The sequence below is a fragment of the Falco peregrinus genome, chromosome 5 (genome assembly GCF_023634155.1).
Source record: "Falco peregrinus isolate bFalPer1 chromosome 5, bFalPer1.pri, whole genome shotgun sequence".
In the NCBI taxonomy this organism is placed as follows: Eukaryota; Metazoa; Chordata; class Aves; order Falconiformes; family Falconidae; genus Falco; species Falco peregrinus.
This window is the reverse complement of record NC_073725.1, coordinates 47,894,530-47,906,972: the sequence shown is the minus strand read 5'-3', so window position 1 is coordinate 47,906,972 and position 12,443 is coordinate 47,894,530. Positions and strand designations below refer to the sequence as shown.

At 45.8% G+C, this 12,443-nt stretch overlaps 1 long non-coding RNA gene across 2 annotated transcripts in view; it reads left to right on the top strand.

Annotated features, from left to right (window-relative positions):
• The window catches only part of LOC114011203 (uncharacterized), a 57,808-nt gene extending 45,611 nt beyond the window's left edge, over positions 1–12,197 (top strand). Inside the window, exons 3-4 of one of the 2 annotated variants that reach the window (XR_008747523.1) lie at positions 562–879; positions 5,501–12,197. This is a non-coding gene — a long non-coding RNA (uncharacterized LOC114011203). Of the gene's footprint in view, positions 1–561; positions 2,450–5,500 lie in introns of those variants that run through there. The other variant, XR_008747522.1, reaches the window with a different exon arrangement.
• Positions 12,198–12,443: the final 246 nt, after the last annotated feature.

Here is a 12,443-nt window from a genome sequence, read left to right as displayed (position 1 = left end):
AGGCAAAAGTGTCCTGATCCATGAGCTGAATCCTGCCTCTAGTTTCTTAGTAAAGCAGTCAGATCTAGGGATCATGGATCTGTTGTTCTACTGCAGACTTCCCCTTTGCACACAACTATGTGGCCCAAAACTTCCAAGAATCTAAAAAAGGTCATATCCAAGAATATAAGTTCCAGTTTTTGAAGGCTTGAGAGTCATTACTCTGTCCTCATATCATTTCACCATGTCAGACAGACAGAAAGTAATTATACAGCACATGAGGGTACTTAGGCTTAAAAATATCGTCAACCTTTAAACAAGGGACACAGCAGTATTTGTACAGCAGGAGCTGTAAAAGGACTGGATAGTTTATTTCTTCTTGTTCTCGCTGGTTAAACCTTCTTTCCCTTTACCTGGCAGTGCACTTACTGTGCTCTGTATCAGCAGCGGAAGGAAGATGGCAGCATCAAAATACCAAAATTCACATACATACAAGTTATTCATCAGGGATTTTCCATTGGCTTCTCAGAGTTTTTAAGTGGTACTGGCTTAGCACATTTTTAATGTTTCTCTAATCTGAAGATGGTCACAGGAAAATTGCTGAATGGTCTGCAATCTGAACGAGCAGCAAGCAAGACAAGGGGTATATTTTCTTCCACTGCAGTTGCTGAATTCATGTGTGGACAGTCTGTCCCAGAAGCTTGAGAGTTCTTCAAGAAAAATTGGTGCCAGTTGTATGACTTGTGGTTACGAAGAGTCTCGCTACACATCTGTGTGGACCAGCTCCAGGTCTAATCTGGAAAGCTGAGTGATCATCCATTCAACATCTTTCACATGACATACGCCTATCCTACTTCTGACAGCTGCAGAATAAACACAGGGTTTCACACAGGAGAGCATGTGAGTATTCCCTTGGATAATAGTTTGGTGCCAGTTAGAGGCTAATGTTCCCATATCTTTTTTTAACTAATAAATACCTCCATGAAGGAAATCTTAAAAGAAAATGGTCCTTTACATGTTTGGTTACTTGGTAATTGTGGGAAAAAAGATCCCAAGACACCCACTGCAAGCTGTCTGCGTGGCAGTTAACTGAGTGCTTGGTTATCTGAACAAGCCTTTTTTATGACTAACTAAATGCAATGTAACATGAAATTCGCAACTGTCTCAGCTGCTCATTCGTGGACTGCATCATTACTATTCCCATGTCATTCAGTCATAATGATGAATGAGAGACGAATTGTTTTATCACTGGCAGAAAGAATGATTGCAGCGCATCTAAAATCTGATGAAAGTTAGTGTGCAGATATGACCACCTACTGCCTGAGAAGTAAGATAGCAGAAGACTTTCTTGCATGCACAGCTTGCTGGAGAATTCCCAAATGAATTGCAGGAAAATATTCTTGCATGGCATCGCCACAGACCTTGCTCTGGGAAACTCGTTCCCAAGACACTACGAGCAGCAGGAACTACAGAAATGAACCAAGACCCATAAAGGTGACTCAAGACTTGGGATGTATACAGGATGGCAAAAGAAATTTAAGTTACATTATTACATCTGGGGTAAATCTTTGAGTGACTATCAGGCTATTAGGAAGGTTACCACTTCTTTTTAGGCAAGTTGGTGCCTGAAGATGATGAGATATCAAAATCTTATGCAAGAGGGACCTATCTGAAAAATCCCTGCCTCACTGAAAAACACCTGCACTTCAAGAGGAAACCCATTTTCCCGATTAAAAAATAGGCAAGGAACAACTCAATCTGTTGATATCTGCAAATACCAGTGCATAGACTGCCTTTGGTATGTACAGGAAAAGCACTGCATACTCAACTCACTGTCTGAAACATACATGACAGTAAACTTTGTCATTTACTGCATCAGAAACATGATTCCACAGGTACTTCATTCTACTGAGGTATTTGTTTTAATGGGCTTGTTCTGAAAGTCTGTAAACAGTATCTACTCAATCTCCCCAGCAAGAGCTTTGCTTGTTCTTGGCCATGTCCTCTGCTGGAAAAGCTCAACTTAAGCCGATGCCGCTATATACTTTTGATTCTATGTTTAACATCCAAGTACAACACCAGTCAGCCAGGGTCTTCAAGCCATACATCAGAAGGGAACATGCTCATCAGCTTCTTCCTGTGAATGCAAAAAAGAGGAGAGTTACTTTTGTAACAGGTAATTAGAAAACTATACCCCCATGGCAGCTGGTGCACAGAGAAAATGCAGTAGGAAAACGTGCTTCAGTTACTGAGGAGGAGCCAGCAGACAGTTCTGCAGCTGTGCATGTACCAGTCACAGTCATCATCAAAGAAGGAAATCGAGAAATGGGCATGTGGTAATGGTGGACACCTGATGTTCCCAAGTCTGCCAATTCCAAATGGGCTTGGAAGCAGCAGTGAATTGTACATTTTTAAGTGCTGCTATACAGTTAAGAGATAAAATAAATGAAATATTTATTTTTCTGTAGAAGCTCTCTTTATTCTTCTGCCAATTTTTGCTCATCCTTATTTTCCAGACATGCTTGGTTTTACTTTGTTCAGCTAATCAGTGGCCTGTATTGGTACCCCAAGGTCTGTAGAGTGACATTTTTAGGCTTATTCCTTGGATTCACTTTTTGGAAGGAAGAATGTTGAATTTTCCTGGTTTAGACAAGGAAAGTTTTAGAAGGGAAAATGAAGCACAGATCCATTCTGTATAAGAAAAAGAGATCCCTCTGCAAATCATGTTTTTGTGCACTTCCTGTGCAGTTTTGTAAAGCAGCTTTGCCATCTCAGAAAAACACAAGAAAGGTGTTTTGCTAACAGGAAGTACCAGCCAGCACCTTCTTGCGATAAACAAGCCATCCACCATGCAGAGGGGACAAGAAAAAGGTATCCATCTTTTTGACCATTTCACCACTGACTGTGTAACATTATCTCTCTTCAGTGTCACCCAGCGAACAAAACGGTAGAGTGGAAAGTGTGCTGAGGGCCATGCCTACACACCCAGCCTTTCAAGGGAGTCTTGCTCTGCACTAGCTGGATGTGGTCCCATGGACCGAATGCCCCTGTGCTGTTGAGTGCATGGCTGGAGTACATTCCTGTTTGTTGAAAGGGATCCAATTCACATCCACCAAAACTCTTCTGTGACCACAGTCAAAGCATGGCACATTAAGACATTTGCTTCAGAAGTCCCATCCTGGTCTGCACTAAGTTGTTAATGGAGACACAGCCAGCTGAGGGGTCTCCCACTGTCCATTCACCTGACATGGCAGAGACACTCAGGGAGCTGAAGGGGACAGCAAATCCCCTCTTTAATAACTTTTTGGCAATACTTCCACAACTTCTCATAATTGCAATACTGACAGCATAATTTTCCAGCTTTAATGGTGATGGTCTCCAGGTCCATGGCATCTGAATCTTTCTGTCCCTTGAGCCCTATGAGCCAACCGTGATTGCACAGAATACAGATTAAGGCTATTCCGTGTTCTACATCCATTGGACATTTGTCATAAAACCAAGAGGATATCAGCACGGACCCTGAGTGGAGCCAGCTGCCTGCCCCACCAGCACCTTGAGGCCCACCAGTCCCCTGTGCAGTCAAGCCATGCCAGTTGAGAGCAGACAAAGTAAGCACTTAGACGGTGACTGATTAAACTGGGGTTATGGAGTATTCGAGGAGGCTGCCAAAATGCCTTATGATTAATCAAAATCTTAAAAAAACCCAGGGAATCTGAGTGCTGCGAAATCTCACTCTGTTTTTCATCTCCCGGGAAGGTAAACAAATGAGCCTGCTCCACACCAGAAGTTAATCGCCTTGGGAGACCCTGGAGCCGACAAACCTCACAGCCATTCCTAAAGCAGATCCCTGTCTTTTTCCTAGTGATTCTTTTCTAGCTAGTACACTCCTTTCCAAACACCTCCTGGAGTATCTCCCTCAGCCTGGCCCCCTGTCCCCTCTAGTCCCAGCCATCACCCACCAACTCCATGCAGCGGTGGCTCTGGGGGTCCCCTTCAAGGGCTCCCTCAGGAGATGCAGGGAAAAGGCCATTGCACAGGGGTGATAGATGCACAAACACACAACGGTAGAGGGACGGGACTCCTGGAAACACACATTATAGCTCAAGCAGGGGAGAACATCTGTCCAGTTACAGAAGTGAGAGCAGCTGGGTTAGGTCAGTTTACAATACAATACTTCGCAATAGGTGAAATCCAGCTCTTTTCATCCAGCGGTTCCTCCATGCTCCTTCCCTTCTCTCAAGTGAGGAAGCCTGAAATACTCTTCCCTCTGTTGCGCTCCCTGATAACTCCAAGCATCCTGGGAACAGGGCGGCTGACTTCTCTGCCATTTATTCCAAGACACTAAGATGAGAGATCCAGCAGCCAGCATGCCTTAAACATAGGGGAAGGCAGGCGGGAGCTGCCCTTAAATTAGGAACCCACAAGTTGTAATTTTGGACAGGAAGAGGGAGATGGTCATACCAGTTTTATTTGTGGTGGGATTGTCGAAAACTAGAGAAAACATGATGCTTGTGATGTCAGGGCCCTTTGTCTGGGGTCTTCTTGCATGTCTGATGGTTCCTCAGGGTGCTTCAGGAAGCCTGCAGTGTGCTGAGCAGTTTGCTGTGGACTATTGACTGCTTCATTTTACATACACCTGACTTGCAGTTTGCTGAGTGCCATTTTTGCTTTCTCCGTGCCCAGTGCCATCAGTCATAGGATGCTGGAGGCAGCTGGAAAAGCAGCATGAACACCAGCCATCACGACGAGCCAGGAGTCTTGTGGGCTCCATTTCTGCCCATGGCCAGCTGAAATACCCTGTGCTGGAGTACAGGAAGGCACCAAGAAATCTCCAGCACATATGGACTGTGCTTTCTGCTTAGACAGACTGGATAAACAAGCGCCAAGTCAGAATATGGCATTTTTCTTTAAATAATTTAAGTTTACATGTCAATGCTTTGAAACTTAAAGCAAACATTGGCAGGAGGTAATTTTCTGCATGGCAATGCACACGTTGAAAAAACTTTGGACTTGTGAGCAAATGGCACATTCTTATCTGTGATACCACAAACAGCAATACATGACTCAGTCTGGGCTCAGAGCTGTAAGGGGCAGAGCTGTGTCGCTCCAGCATCACAAGCATTTCTGCCTTTTTTTTTTCTTTTTTTTTTTTGTCTCCTTCGTGCTCAGTTTCCCATGGCACCTTCTCAGTCACACCTTCTGTGACCACTTTGCTTGGAGTGCGTATTCTCCCCACAGAATCAGAAAAATGAAATTAAATGAAAATATATTCTTTGCTGAAGTTTTTTTAATCTGTGGAGGGAGCCAGACAGGAAATTCGTACATTGGTCCTCACTGACACTGCAAGTAATATAAACTCCTTATTTCCTCCACAGCTGGCTGGAAGCTCAGTCCCTTTGACACAATGAGGGGAAATGTAATTTTATGTTTGTTGTATTGTTGGAGCTTCTCATTTTTACAGCTGCTATTTGACTCCCTCTACTTTTTATAATAAAAGGGCCTTGTTTCTCCTCCTATGCAGGTTAACCTCCCAATAAATAAAACTTTGAAGCATCTGCCACACAGTCCCCAGCTCTCACATCTGTGCTCGCAGTGGGCATTGCATCAGGAAAGAGCAGATGAACCATCAGCCTGGGGTGCACTTCGAGCTCCAGGTTTCCTCCCCCTCTCTCTTCCCAGTGCAGCCACCCCGCAGGGGCCTATCCTCCATAAGATAAGTGAAAACAATAACATTGGTAATAGCTGATCTGGATGCGCCCCAAATATTTGCCCCGTGATACAAATGCTTGTGGTATCCCACGGACCATCCTCCAGACAAATGTTTTGAATTATCTGTTTCCAGGAATGAGCTTTTGGGAATGGCCCGGAGCAGCTTCCCCAAACACTTTAGCTACTTTGGGCCAGGCGAGAAGCTCCACCACACAGGTAAAACCCTGGCCTCGTGCCCTGATGAGCTGCCTGCCCTCTCCCCTTTCCGCAGGGACGAAGGCAGGATGGAGCAGGCAGCCAGACAGGGGCATGGCGTGCGGGCTGCACACAGGGCAGGGGCTGGCTCTGCGCAGGCTGCTGCGGGGCTCAGAGCAGAGCAGGGCCCTGTAGGCTGCGGTCCCAGGTGCTGTGCCAGGGTGCCAGAGCCAGGCAGCGGTACAGTCTCTGATGGCAGCCCATGGGACAGGCACCTTGCAGGTCCTGACAGCCTCCCAGGTCCGTTCCTGTGTTCTTCTGGGGATGTGACAGCGCCTTGTTATCAGACCTCTTCTTGTGGGAAACTTCCCACGCAGTAGAGTTTGATCCGGCTCTCATAATTATCACACCTAGGCTCCAGTCTGCAGACTGTTGACAGACGCCCAAATTAACAAAGTCCTTAGTGCCTTGCAATAATAACCTTGGTTAATAAAACTGGGCGAAGTATATAATCACAATAAGGCTGCTATGTGTACACAAAGGCAAGATTAATAAACCATTGTCAAGCCCGGGCTAAGTCAATAAAGTGGAACTGACTGGAAGCCAGGACAGCAGGCAGGTAATCATTAATCTGTATGTGTGATATTGAATTTAAAGACCAGATGTTACTGGAAACCCTTGCAGATGCATGGGGTGTCTGGGAGGGCACCGCAGCCCCTGTTACCTTACACCCCTGCGGGCAGAGCAGGAAGAGCCGCATTCTTTGTGATTAACCCAGCTTGAACTTTGAAATCTGAGTCCCAAATATTTGCAAGAAATTTGCAGCTAAAACAAAGGATTGGGGTTTGAAAGGCCCTTTCGTTCTACAGTGTGGGACAAGCTTCCTACAGGGCTTGGGGCAAGTCCCTTCACCTCCTGGGACCTCACTTTCCCATGTTCAGAGTATGATTCTTCCCCAAATATATTTCCTTTGTATGTCTCATTTCCAGGGGGAATTAGTACTAAAGTTTTAGAAGGGAAAAACAAGAAGGCAAAACTAAGAAATACCAAACCCTAATACTAGAGAGTTTTTGCTTATTTTAAAGAGCACTTCAAAAGAAGTCTTTGCCTAAATACCTGGATAGTACTTTGTTACCCAGCTCATACTCACAGTTACTGTACAAGAAGGCACCACATTTCCAGGAATCACATCTTCACAGCTGCAAGTTTCCTACGCGGAGAAAGATGGTCTTACATTGTGTGGGCTTTAACAGAGCCGTTTCCCCAGCACTGGGTGGCCAGTAAATAATCCCCTTTCCTTTCCTCATCCCAGAGCAATCATCAGGGTCTCCAGAGGACAGGGGGGTTGAGGGGTGATTTGATGGCCCGAGGATGCAGCGTGCCCACCCCACAGGCAGGCACGGGGAAAGCCCCAGCGCAGGCTCCTGCAGATGAACCCCACCAGCAGCACTTGCTTACAGAAGTTGCAGCCAGAGCAGACTACTTATTTTACCCTTGTGAAAGTGCTTTAACTTAAGAATAAAATATTGTTTTACCCTCTGCCCTGCTGCTCAGTGTAACTCCAGTGTTAGCTTCCACAACTATAACAAACCTTCTAAGCAAACAGCTTTTAAGCTCTGCTTCCAAACCAGGCTGGATAAGGAGCAAGCAAGCTCAGTTAGGTGCAGTGGCCGAGCCATTGCCCATTCCTCTGTCTCTGCTCCCACTGACCCTTGAGAGACGGGGCTTAGTCCTTCCACTTTACAGCTCACCCTGAAATGAGTAAATAGGATATTTGTTTCCTCATTTGCATGGATATTTTAACTGCTTGGAGCCAGCACAAAGCCTCTGCAGCTTTTAAAGCTGTGGGTTTGAGTGGATCGCTTCCCCGTAGGATGGCAAAAGTAGCCCTGATGTGGCTGCACAGGGTGTTCTGAACTGTGTCACCCGTGTGACAAACAGGGGTGAAGAAGCTGATTTTGCAAGGTGGCAATAGTTGGTCAGACTCTCCAAGGTGGGGATGAGTCTCCCCATCATCTCTCCAAAGAGCACAGCCCCGGTGGCAAGCAGAGCTGGCAGGAGGGCAGGGAAGTGATGGAAACTTCCCAGGGGAGAGTTATTGAAGAGACTGAACAGGCTCTGGTACACCTCAGCACAAGTAAACGTAGCAATGTCAGGCCTGAGTGCCCTGTTTTGTCTCATGACAGCACATTCACAAATATCTCAAACATTTATTTTCCTTTGTGCAGCCTCACATGCTGCCACCCAGCACCAACAAATAACAAGCTCCTCACTTTTTAAGCACAGCCTTATGAGGAAATATTGTTACAATGAGCTGCAGCTCAAGACTGGCATGAAGATAAAAATGAACGCAGGAATCGCAGTCAAGTGAGAGCGCGTGCAGAATAGAAGTTGCAAGGAGAAGTGGGGCCAGGAACAATTGCAGTGGTTCCCAGGAGCCCCATGGGGAGAAGTGGCCTTCACATACTGAGAAATTCAGACCTCTTAGGAAGAACTTGCTGTAGAGTTAGTAAAAGCTGGTTTATGACTCTTCAGACTGAGATGGCCATCAAAAATGAACAGGCAATTTATTTTTTTTTCTGAGGTGCAGTGAACTGTGTTGCTGCTGTAGCACTGCCTTCACCAAAAGGAGCTGCTGTGCCGCAACAGGGTCTGTCCTGTGGGACAGGAGCCTTGCAGAGCTCGCATGAAGTGTCGGGTCAGTAACTCTGAGCCCTTGGATATGCAGCTGCTTTGTTTGCCATGTGAACCGGCCTGACTCCAGAGAACAGGTGCTTAGCGTGCTCCTACATTCACATCTTTTGAAAGACACCCCCACTAGACATCCCAAACTACTAATGGTTTTGCACACCCCAGCCTCAAGCCTCAGTCTTCTTAGCAGACTCTAATGCCAAGGACAGCAAGGCTGGCCAAGAGAAGCAGCTGATAAGACATCATGTGGACCCAAAGCCATGGATTTAATTGAGTTTAAAGGCAGAAGATCACCAAACTGCCTGCAGATTAGGCATTTAGCTAGTAAAGTTTTGCCTAGTTACTTGCTACTTGAGCCCCTTGGCATGGATTAGACAAAAGCACACAAGTCCTCAGGGAACAGATTACTAATTGCCATCACCAAAGAGCAGGATTCGCCCTGCTAACAGTCATACCCAATTCCTTGATCAAAATCTCCCGGTAGGGGAACCAGGCAATGTCATCCTGATGTGGGGAAAAAAGAGCCTCACTGTAGCCCCATATTAAACCCCAGGTATGTGAAGAGGGAAGACGGGGAGTTCTCTGCCCATTTCACATCCCATCTGCTCAAGACTTACAAGACTTTTTCCACCCCTGTATTGTGCTGTGTACCTCTCCCAACATCCCTCTAGATGTGCAGACAAGGAAATTGTATTGCACCCGTCCTACCAGGGCTATGTCAGAGAATAACTTCCCTATTTCTCTTTGACAGACCTCCAGGAGACCCTGGTAAGTCCAGGATTTCCTTAAGCCCCTATTTCACTCCACCCTGATGATGAGTCCTGCTAAGAGCCTGGGAGCTGCTGTGGAGTGCTGAACTCAGCCCTTGTATGAGCCACCACTCACCAAGCCCTGCACCCCACCCTGGGGCTGCCATCAGTATTCATCTCTATTTCCATTTGCAAAGAGTGACTGGTTTGAGGGAAGGGGAAGCTGACCGCCCACGCCGTCAGTGGGGGGCATGGTCTCATACCCGCACAGGAGCAGAGGGGTTGTCCTGGGCCTGGCCACCAACAGGCACTCTCCTGGAGACCTCCCCATGCCCCAGGCCTCTCATGGCTGCAGACTTGGCAGCTGGCACAAGATGCCCTCCCTGCCCCACACCATCTTTCCCTAAATATTATGTTTTATAACGTGTTGGTTTTAGCTGTTGTATTTGGCAGGCGTCCTTGATTGCCTTTAGCAGCAATGGCTTACTGACAGGAAGCAAAATTTGAGGATGCTAGCGCTTTACTGCAGCTCCCCGACTTTGTCTCCTACACACACATGCCACCCCTTCACTACCAGGCCCAGAAATGGGGTCAGGTGATAAGAACTGATGCTCAGGGCAGAATATATCTTATATTCCTCCCCTCAGAACATTTCCAGGATCAGACTTTTTCTCTGTGTTTTGGTTTTTTTATAATGTTCACCAACTTCTTGGTAGGATGAGATGTGGTGTAGATCAGGAGGTTCAGATTTCCCTTTTGGGAGACACATGCAGAGTTTTTGTCCGTCTTAACACTGCAGGCTGGCATTTCAAAACTCCTTCTTAAATGCCAGAAAAGTAGCTATCATCTCATCAGAGTTCAGATCCTGTGTGCTGTCTGTCTGTAAGGACCTCAGTGGGTATAATAGTTGCTCCCTGCCAGTTTCTGAACAAACTTGATCTTATTTCTACAGCTACTTTTGGATGTTTCAGCCACACAAATATATGGTCAGAATAAAGTGGAAATGGGAGCTAGTGGGAGGTGGGAAGAAAGAGAGAGAGAAGATTCATCTCTTCTTCCTGACACAGTGCTTTCATCTGTGAATATGGGTTGTTATCCCAGCATTAGGATTTGGGCTGAAGTTTTATAGCAAAGACATGTCAAACCCTCCCCTATTCTGAGGAAAATAGGCATAAGCGGAAATAAATACATAAATATTCAGCTGAGACATCAGATGCTAACCAAGGCCACCCAGTGAGTTGGCTTTTGTTCTAAACCATCTTTCTGTTCTGTATTTGTGCATGTCTTTCACCGCGGGGTGCTTGGCTCCATGGGGACCATGACCTACCACTTCTACACTGATGCAGAGCGAGGTCTCCTGTGCTTCACAGGCTGAGCTTTGCTGCACTTACCTTGTCAAATTTCCTTCAGAAACAGCCAGGAAGCTCTGCAGGGTGGAATATGTAGGGGAGGAAAGCCCTTTGGCAGGGCTGATTTCTGAACATAGTGGATGAGCTTCATCTTACCTAACACTAGCTGCTGGAAACTAACTGCTGAGCAACTAGTCCTTCCTACTTCCACTCCCACTAGAGCAAGTGAAGAAAAGTGGAAAAAGAAAAATCATTTACCCTGGATCTTTGTGACCTGGGGCCTCCTAGGAGGTGAGATGAATCCCACCCTGAGGAGTTTTGTGGGTTTTGGTCCACTTTGCAGGGAGCAGGAGCGCAGAGCTAGCACTTGACTCTCTGTTCTGCAGACCTTGGCTTGCCTTTTGGGAGCTCCCAATGTAGCCAAAACCAGTGTCATCTCCTGGGTTTTACTCTGAAAATGCAGGGGCTGTACACAAGGTCTGGTTATTCCTAATTCTTGGTGGTTCAAGACCACCTGGTGCAGCTTGACAGGAGTGGGATGCTGCGTCCCCTCGCAGGACCACTGCCTGTTGTGCACTGTGCATGGTCTGGAGTCCAGCTGCAGAGACATCCAGCTCCTCTGTTTATGCTGCAGCTGCCTCCCAAACACCATCTGAAGGTGCAGGCGAAACAAGAGCACTTCTAGTACTGCATGCAACGTATGCAAGTTACAGGATAATTTCTGTCTCCAGGAACTCACAGTCTAAATGAAGACAAGGCTGCAGCGAGAGATGTCGTGAGAACTGGTAACAGGGAGAAAGGAGGATGGAAAAAAGGAACCTTGTTGCAATCTCACCCTTCTTTCAGCACACTGCCTTTTTTTTAATGCAAACTTTCCTGTTTTCTGGAATGATCTCCCAGCACATCCCACTTCTTTCCTGTTTATCTCTGTCAATATCTGATGCTTATACTGTATCTCTAGATACATAATGCATCACTTCACATGTGGTGTTAATAAGCAGTGAGTGTCTGCACAGAGTGGTTGCAAAGAGCATCTGACTGCATTGCAGGATGCCTGGAACTGGGGTTGTTTTCTCAGATGAACATAGGCAGGACATATCTGAGATTATTTTTGCTCCATTCCTTCTTATCACATACATATTTTCAGAACTCAAAGTCTGGACAAGTAGAACATCGCGATGTCAACCAAGGGAAGATGTAAATCTCCTTAAGTAATTTTTAATGAAAAAAAATATTGAGTTACTCTGAGTGCCATAGTTTCTGGGTGGCTGACTTTAACTTTAGGAATCCATACTTAAAGGGAAATTTTACAGTCTTAATATATTCCAGATGCTTTCCTAGTCCCAGATGAAAGCTCTGTCATCGTTTACTGTTAATATTTTTGTCAGCAGTAGAATTTTATTGTAATAGCCTGTCTTATTTGTAGTCACTATTAGCCATGAGAGAAACTTCCTCTACAAGTAACCCCTGGGTCACCCCGTGAGTGCCCCGTCTCACTCTATTTAATTAAAAACCATTAACTGCTTGTTGTGTCCAAGACTTGTCTATGTAATGCATGTATACAATGACTTTCTACCTGATGAAAACCATTTGCTTCTAGCAGTTAGACTAAGAAAAATAAAGTTATACTCTACAGTAACAATAGTTGGCTTTATAACAGCTCTCTGGTGGAATAAAAACAAGGGATTTGCTTTGAAAATAAACCTCTATGAACTTGGATCAACAACAAGGAACATGGAGGTTTACTGCAAAAACAAGAAATGCATTTCAC